The sequence below is a fragment of the Epinephelus moara genome, chromosome 10 (assembly GCF_006386435.1).
Source record: "Epinephelus moara isolate mb chromosome 10, YSFRI_EMoa_1.0, whole genome shotgun sequence".
NCBI classification, from domain to species: Eukaryota; Metazoa; Chordata; class Actinopteri; order Perciformes; family Serranidae; genus Epinephelus; species Epinephelus moara.
The window spans coordinates 2,480,132-2,489,715 of NC_065515.1; the positions used below are offsets into that span (position 1 = coordinate 2,480,132).

The window sequence follows — 9,584 nt, forward strand, 5'->3', positions numbered from 1 at the left end:
CTCTGTGGTTCTGTTGCTTCAGTTCTTTGTGCTTTTATGCACCTTTACAACACCTGAGCATGTTTTTCTCTCATGCAACACACACACACACACACACACACACACACACACACACACACACCACTGACCTCTACACTTAGTTAATCTTTCATTTGATTAAATGTGTGTCTCTGTTGTGTTGTGGTCGTGACACGTGAGTAAATACGTTACGTTCCACCAGTGGACCTCACCAACGCAGCAGGTTCAACATCTGGTGGAAAGATTGAAGTCCAGTTACAGAAAACTGTGCTTTCATTTTCCTGTCAGAGCTGCAGAGACACAACTCCATATATGGGCGATGCTGATGTCACAGACTATCATCAGCCAATCAGAGTAGCAGGCTGCGGCTCCAACAAACACGAGTCAGCAGCATGCAGAGACCTGGACCAGAGGACGAGCTGCTCTGTTCCTGCACACACGCACACATGCACACACACACACACACACACACATGCAGCACACACACACACACACACACATGCAAGCTCACATTCACACATTTACACATGCATGCACACACACACACACGTGCACACACACACATGCACACGCATGCACACACACACACACACCTAGGTAACCACACAGGTAGGAACAGGACGTCACCTGGAGTCGGTTCAAACAAAATCTGTGTTTGACGACAACAAAAGTACAACTGAAAAAAAATCACACACACACACACCCAGATACAACAACACAATAACTCCACAGACCGGACGGGGAGGGACAAGGACGGGAAGAGGGGCAGTTACGGGGACAGGACATGACCTGGACTCAGTTCAAACTGACACACACATGATCGTCCCTCGCTCTGTCCCCTTCCTGCCTCTGTGTGTGTTCCAGTGAAACACTAACCTGAGGACTGTTTGTCCTGGAAAACTCTCACATGTCATCACACAGGAATGCAGCGCTCTGAGCTGATCTGAGAGCAGCCAGCGAGTCCTGCAGGAAGAGCACCAGGGACCACCAGACGTCCCCTCCTGTCTGACTGCAGACTTACTGTAACCCTCCAGCATGACTAATAATGACCAAAATGTCCCCATTGTCCTGAAGTGGACCTGCTGTCTCTATTGATCTGAACTCCTGTTTGTCTTTGTGCTGCTGCAACAGCTGAGTTTCCCATCTGAGGATCAATAGAGGATTTTATCTGAACCCAGAGCTCAGAGCTGCGTAACCAGGACGACGTAGTCTGAAGTTACTGAGGTTAGGTTCAGGAAAAGAGACACGGTGAGGATGTACCGTAAAATGACTCAGAGTTTACACAGATCCGTACATGCGTCTCCAGGGGAAAGTCCCGAGCTGAAGTCCAGTTTTTCGTGACCCATCCACCCCAACCTGCCTCCTTACAAACGCTCAGGACTGCGTCCTTGTTTGCTGCCGTCAGCTCATTGGTCAGGTGATCTCAGCCCCTCAAAATATGTGGGATATGTACGAATTTGGATGCACTGCTTCTTGTGAGAAAACATGCGGAAAACTCTGTGAGAGCAGCCTGAACAGGACGTGAAGATGTTCTCTGTCTTCAAATAAAATATTCTGTTAGTTCATGTTTTGCAGTTTATTAAAACATTTCTTCATTAAGTCGGCAAAACGTCATATTTTTTTATTTTCTGTTGAGTTCTTATAAAGAGACAGCTCGAGAATAGAAGATCGCGGGTCCATAAATAGGTTTGTTTTAGGTTTTAAGATGGGTTCATATAATATTCTGTGTGGTGTCATACTGTATTTTGTCTGTATTGATCTGTTGTGAAACCCAATTATGTAATCATTTCCAGAAACCATCATCATCCTCACTGTGACCTCGTCACATGTCCACGTTTGGTCATGGACTTTCCACGTCCACATATGGCGTCCAAGGTACCCTGGGTGTGTTGGTTGTTGATGATCTGGGACGCCGTGTCAACTTCAGCCTGTTACATGCATTGTCTGTTTTCAAAATACACTTCTGTTTTCACAGGAAATGCACAGTTTGATACAGTCCCTTTCAAAATAAAAGCACTACGTTGGTACAACACCAAGAATTGACTTTTTTTCTTTCACCAACACACACGTGGTTACGTTTAGGAAGAAGGAACAGGGTTTGGCTTTACAATCTTACAGGAAGGAAACACCAGCCTGTTTATCACATCGTGTAATCACAAGACATAACATTTCATCTTATTTTGCTTTATTAATCTCCGTTGTTTAATAAATCACCAAACACGCATTATTGGACTTTAGTGTGGATTTCTTTGGACGAGTCACAGTTACAAGCTCACTCAGCTTCTTAGCTGTTTTCACTGATAGTAGTCACTACAGTTGAAAGTCAGAGGTTGTTGGACCCGTCCACCACACCTCCTGCCCACCCTAGTTGGACTTCCACTGCCCTAACTTTGGTTGCTGTGCTGCCATGTTTCCCCTGACACTGCCAGGTGCCGTTAAACAATTACAGCAACCAGCCACGCATCATGCTGATGTGAGAGGACGGCTGTTTTCGTCAGAAGTCACTGACCAAGTGCCAGTTTTCAACAACTCCAGAGTGAGACCCGGTTGGTTAATGTGTGACGAACTGAACTGTACTGAACCGAACTGCCTGGTGGAATCAAGGCTCTAGTTCTATTTTTATTGTCTTTGTGCAGCTGAAACACCGTATCTCTTTCAAGAATCAGCAAATGCTTATTTCATCATAAATACCAACAATATTTGTTGTTAACGATGAATGGATGTAACAAAAAAGGGCTTGTGTGGTCCAGTGCGTGTCCTGGACAGTAACCAGTAGCTGAGATGTCTAAACATGGAGTGAATGTTGTAAATGTCCCTCTCATGGACTGTTGATGCTCGGAAATAAGCAGTAGGTGTTTGGACACGGGCCAACAGTATGCAGCCAACATGTCTTCCCTTCACACTGAGACATTTAGTCACTGACCTGCAGATCATTTCATCAGTGCTGCAGAAACAGGAGCTGCAAATCTAAAAGTGTCCCAGGCTGTGTGACACGTTGACCTGATGCCAGAGGTCATGAGGATGCAGAGGAAATGGGAACTGCCCATTGGTTCGACATCCCATTGTTCCGACCATATTAAACTCATTGTTCCGAAGTCCGTTCCGAAATCATCATGATGCCCTGTGGTTAAGGTCTGGTTAGGTTTAGGCACAAAAACCACTTGGTTAGGGTCAGGAAAAGATCATGGTGTGGGTTAAAATGAAAAAGAAAGTGACAAACACATAAGCTGTGAGCCTGTTCCACCTCAAGCCGGTCGCGGTGCACCATACGCCCGCCGCGAGCCGTTCAGCACCGCGGACAGTCGGACTAATGGGATGTCGAACCAATGGGCTGTCGAACCAATGACATGGACCCGAGGAAATACAGATGAAACAGAGAGCAGTGCTGCTGCAGTGGAAACATGTTGATATGCTGCTGTTCCTGTTCTGCAGAAACTTCACATCAAGGCTTTCACTCTCAGTTTTCAGCCTGCTGTTAGAGTTCTTGTGCAGGAAGGACGAGGGAGCTGCAGGGCTGAGGTCTGCGTTCAGTTACAGTCGGAGTTTGTTTACAAGGTAGAAAGAGAAGACAGCGGAGAGAGAGGTGGGAAGACGGGGGAGAAGGAGGGGGAGAGGGTTTCCTCATAACGGCTGGAAATACCAAGAAGAGGAGGGAGGAGACAAACATGGAAACATTCCTGCACTGATGCAACAAGCTGCAAAGACTTTTACTCTGTTCCCTTGTGGCCTCATGGGAAATGTAGTGCAGATTACAGTCTAATGCTCTAACTCACTGTGTTTCATAAAGCATTCAAATACTTCAGATCAAATGAAAACGTCATGGATAAAAATACTTGAAGAAGTTTAGCTCTGACATCCTGCAAACATTAACAACAATAAGCTAATGAGATCAAGTCATGCTGCTCCCCACCGACTGCAAAACTGCAGTGCATGATGGGAAACACCAGGCTGTTAGCACTAATTTTTGGTATGTTTTCATATGAAAAGCAGTGCACCTAAATTCGTACATATCCCACGTATTTTGAAAGGCTGCGATCATGTGACCAATGCGCTGACAGCAGTAAACAAAGAGTCCTGAGCGTTCATACGGAGGCAGGTTGGGGTGGACGGGTCACAAAACAACGGCCTGGGACTTTCCCCTGGAGTCGCATGTTCGGATCTGTGCGAGTCATTTTAAAGGCCCTGACACACCAAGTCGACGGTCTGCCGTCGACCAAAGTCGGGCCGTCGGTGAGCGTCTGTCGGCCTGGTTTTTGCGGTGTGTCCCGCACCGTCGGCACTTCGGCGTCTGGCTCCACTTCACTCAGCTGCCCCACAGACCCGCTGCTTCTTCCCACTTTAACCTGAATAACAAACCGGAGCTAGCTGGGAGCGGCTAGCGGAGCGTTAGCCGCAGCATGACCGGAGGGAAGCACAGCCAGTTAGCCTCCGCTAGTCTCTGAGCTAGCCCCGGCTCTCCGTTTGGATCCAACCGGAGCACCGAGCCCTGGTTTGTTATTCAGGTTAAAGTGGGAAGAAGCAGCGGGTTTATCGGGCAGCTGAGTGAAGTGGAGCCTGCGGAGGAAACACCGGGACCGTCTGGATGTAATAGTCCGTGGAGGTGCTGCGGTGCTCGGCTGCACAGATAGGAAACCCCTCGGCTGACAGGATGTACCACTCTCTCACTCCGCTCTCTCTCACGCAGGCGCAGAACGTACGTGCTACTTGGCCGTCAGATGTAGTCCGTGTAGTGTGTTCAAATGCAACTGACACAGGGCAACCTGAGGCGACGTAGACGACGCAACAGTTGGCTTTTGTCGCCGCCAGTTCTTTGATGTCGGTTTGGTGTGTCCGCACCTTAAGGTACGTCCTCAACATGTTTCTTTTCCTAAACCTAACCTCTGTAACTTTACATTAATTATACAACTCTGCATTAAGGACGTAATGTCATGCGTGAGGCACAAATCTGTAGGATATCATACAAACTGTTCTATGAGAATATGATAGAAACACCCAGCTCTCCCCTGACCTGTCAGCTGGTTTGCTTCAGTGTTGAATTGACAAAGTTCTGTTTTATAGATTTAGATTTCATTAGTTTCGCTCTATGACAGTTTATTCTATTAATAGATTAAGTTCTGACTTTATCAGTGAGAGAGGCTAAATGATCATAATAGTAATATAATAATAATAATAATACAAGTTAACCAAAGTTGAAGTAGAGAAGAAAACTGAGCGTAGATTCTTGTGAAATCATGTGATTTTATAGTGAGATGTCACAGTTGTAAAAGCTGGTGTGTGCAGAGCTGCAGCTAAAAGCATTCAGATGACTTTTAGATGGTTAATCAATGTAACCAGCAAAAATCTGCCTCCAGCTTCCACTCAGAGATTTCTATCTCCTGTAATATAATGTAATGTGTTTCCCAGTGTCTCTGCAGGCAGAGGTTGAATCAGGTCATCTCATCATCTCTTTATTCCTGAGTTCTCCTCAGGACACCACAGAACAAAAGTGTCTTTCTTCTGTCCCCTCCTTCACTTCCTCTGATCGTTCCAGTCTACAAACTGAACACCTCTTATTTCATTCTTTAACTTCAACTGAAGCTCCGACACAGTTTTCATTATTAATCAGATATTCAGTCTGAATGTTTGATTTATAATGAAAAGTGTGTTTTGACTGTTTTGGAGAGAAAAAGACTGACTGATAAATAACATGTCTGTCACCATCTGTTCATCCTCGCCTCAGTTTGTTAAGGTTCAGACTCACCGTCATCACATAAACGATTATAATCAAATGCAGACGTAGCCCCCAAATATTGTATGAATATGTTTTCAAATAGAATATATATATATATATACACACACACGTGTGCAGATGCAGGCAAAAACATGTATCGACATCAGATGCCCAGGAGCACCTTTTGCCATTGTATGACGGTGTTTAACTCCAGCAGCAGCTACTGAGTAGTGATGTGCAGGTTAATTAGAGTTAATTAGAAAATATCGTAGGTTTTGGGCAGGTGGGTCATAACTGCAGCAATCTGAGTGCAATCATCTTCTACCCTCTCCATCTGTTCGTCTCTCGTTAGTCCAGCTCAGACCAAAGATTCATGACAAGACGAGTTGAAACAATCACCTTCTGTCAACACTCCGTTCTGTTACGTTGTAAAGAGCTGGCAGTTCACAGGAAGTGACCACATAGTGATAGTGAGATACTGGCTACAGTGATGAAACAAAACCAGCATCAGATGGACTGTATTCATAATCAATACGCCACAATAATATAAATAACCAGCACCAATTCATCAGTCAATGGCTGTGGTTACATGATGGCTTCTCATTCAGAATGAAATGAATCTGAATGAAATCATTTGGAATTAAAGTCTTTCCAGGTAGTTTACATGAGAAATATTCATTCTGAATGAGGGTTTACACAGAGATCAGTTTAATCGCCTTTTTTCGGGTCTGCGCAAGGTTTGGGGCAGGGAAGGTTTCTGATTGGATAGGGGACGGGGCGGATGTTACGTGTTTACGTTTACCGGAAGCAAACACTGTAGTCCTCGCTCCGGATAACAAGATGCTTGATGACGCCGTTCTTAGTGCCTTTTTCGGGCTTGTTTTGCTTCTATTCTTGAAGCAGCAGTACGACAACAACCTTGTTCTGCTAATGCTTCGTCTGTTGAGGAGGAGAAGGGAGGTAGAAGGTCGAAGAAGGGAGGTAGAAGACCGTGCTGTGGCGAATGGAAACCGGTGACTGCAACGAGTCCGACTGCTCTATCTCAGCCCGTTGCTATGCGCGCTGTATACGTCATTGCGCAAGAAGTGCTAGGAAACAAGCATGCGCAGAAAGACCGGAATGAACTCAAAGAGGAATGAGTGTATACATGCACACAAATTTTTTTCATTCGGAATGACAAACGGAATAAACCACCCCCTTTAATTGGATTTAATTTTCAATTGGAATGACCACTTTTAATCGGAATGGCTTTTCATTCCAATTAAAAGTGGAATTAAACTGTCCATGTAAACGTACTGACTGAGAACGTGTGTGTGGGCGGGGCATAAGCACATACAGCCAGCAGCAGCAGCAGTGACCCACCGTCTGACACCGGCACACTGTGAGGACAGAAACAGAGGGCTCAGTGGGGACGGAGCACCTGCTGCAGCAAGCCAACACGCCGTCTGCGGCCATTTTGACTTGACCACGACTTCACTACAAGCTGATTGGCTGTTGAAACAGGTGACGTGCTTTAAAACCAGCCGCCGGCCATTTGACCAGCTGAGTGTCAGGTGACACCATCAGCTGGTTTGAGTCCAGTTCACACTGCTGACACTTTTCTCTGCATACAAAATACCCAACAGCACGTAGGTTGTGATTAGCAATGGGCATTAGCAGAAACTTTTAGCTCTCATTTGCAGCTTTATGGTTTTGGGTCACTGATTAACAGGCTTGTGGACCAGGTGGGGCAGTTCTGCTCTTATAACAGACTGGTTGATGCGAGTTTAAAAAAACCTCTGACCTGAGCATCTCTACCGGATAGGGAGGGTGAGAGGGGAGGTGGATGGGTCAAACAAACTCCAGACTTTCACCCGGGAACCTGCTGTTCATTTCCTCTGTGAATTTGTTGCCTAAACTTAAGGATATAAACCTAAAAACAACATGTTGTAAGTTTACTTTAAAAAGACTGTGTGCATGTAACAAGGAGAAATTGAGACGCCATCCCTGATCATCCAACAGAGGAGGATACCCAGCGCATCATATTTAGAGGTGCACGCCCACAGGCTTTTTGATGAGGAACCCGGGGCGGTGCTAACCTCCGTGTTTGCCTACAAATAAACATCATCCACTCTGTTCAGGACGGATATCGTGAGCTGAGCGGCTGCTGGACTCATGTTAACTGTGAACCTGCTGAGGACAAGAAGTGAAGGAGGGGACAGAAGAAAGACACTTTTGTTCTGTGGTGTCCTGAGGAGAACTCAGGAATAAAGAGATGATGAGATGACCTGATTCAACCTCTGCCTGCAGAGACACTGGGAAACACAACATTACATTATATTACAGGAGATAGAAATCTCTGAGTGGAAGCTGGAGGCAGATTTTGGCTGGTTACATTGATTAACCATCTAAAAGTCATCTGAATGCTTTTAGCTGCAGACCTCTGGGAACATTTGACCTAGTAGTTAGAAAAGAGGTTGCTAAATTTAGCTAATCTTAGCTAGTAACATTAGCCTGACAGCGTTTCACCAGACCTCTGGAAATGGTTGACCTCATAAGTCGACGCCAGCAACTAAAGTGAGTAAACGTTAGCTAGTAATGTTAGCCTGACACTTGTGTTCAGATTCATTACTTCCTACGTCACTTCCACTAAAGACCAACGGGCCCGTGCGTAGTTATCGCATCAGTCTGTCCCAAGATAAGCACCAGACTTGTTAACCATGGGCTAGCTAAGAAACCAAAAATGTTTCCAGACCCGAAACAGACCGACGTATACGGGTTATTCCAGCTGTTAGACTGGCAGGACAAAGTTGGCATGCTGTCAACAAAACCACCACCACCACGTCCTGCATTGGTGACCTATTTTCCTGTCACATCCTTGTCGTGGACGCAGCAGGACCAGGCTCCCAGGAAGTGCACCGGGCTTTGAGGCTCATTTTCGTTGTGGTCAAACAGTGGAATTACAACTCCCGGGTCCATCACGTGATGCCACAGGGCCCAGAAAGACTTTTTCCCATTGACTCACATTGTGAAAGAGACGTCTATACATCAGTGGCAGTGCCGATCATCCAGATAAGACTGGGTATTAATATCCTTTAATATGGATGAACAGGACCCTGCCGCCAATGCTGCATCCAGGTGTCTTAATACATCTATAAGCAGGACACATTAGTGTTTACACTATGAAAGATACAACAAATCCTCCCTCACTCCAAACTCATCAAATACGTCAGCGTTGTCAGTGGAACTGCGCCTCAAACTGTGACGCTCTACATACCCCTTTGGAGTCAGTTCTGGATGTGGCCGTTTCCGTGTCAGTTTGAGCTTGTTACATGCGACAGTGTCTTTTAAAATAAAGTTTAGTGTTCACAGGAAACGTAGGTTTGGCCACCGAAACTATTTTAAGTTTAGGCAACAAAAGTGATTTAGAAAAAAAGAACATAGGTTGGGTTAAACTAACTAAATGTACCTAACTAACCTAAGTTAAAGGGATAGTGCACCCAAAAATGAAAATTCAGCCATTATCTACTCACCCATATGCCGATGGAGGCCCTGGTGAAGTTCACGTCCTCTGCAGGAGATAATCATTGAATATCAAGCAAAATAAAGTGTTCCCTCTGTGAAATATTTAACACAGATACAGAATGGGGAGGAACAAGAATTTATAGTAAATACATCACGTGACATACTCATTAAAGGGATAGTGCACCCAAAAATGAAAATTCAGCCATTATCTACTCACCCATATGCCGAGGGAGGCTCAGGTGAAGTTTTAGAGTCCTCACATCCCTTGCGGAGATCGGCGGGGGGAGCGCCAGCACACCTAATGGCAGACGGCGCCCCAGACTAACGTCCAAGAACACAAAATTGAATCCAC

General features: G+C 45.6%; 1 long non-coding RNA gene across 1 annotated transcript in view; it reads left to right on the forward strand.

Annotated features, from left to right (window-relative positions):
• The first annotated feature begins 579 nt into the window (after positions 1 to 579).
• LOC126397104 (uncharacterized) overlaps positions 580 to 9,584 on the forward strand; it is a 32,045-nt gene continuing 23,040 nt past the window's right edge. The window contains exons 1-2 of the long non-coding RNA XR_007570613.1: positions 580 to 1,704; positions 1,812 to 1,893. This is a non-coding gene — a long non-coding RNA (uncharacterized LOC126397104). The remainder of the gene's footprint in view (positions 1,705 to 1,811; positions 1,894 to 9,584) is intronic.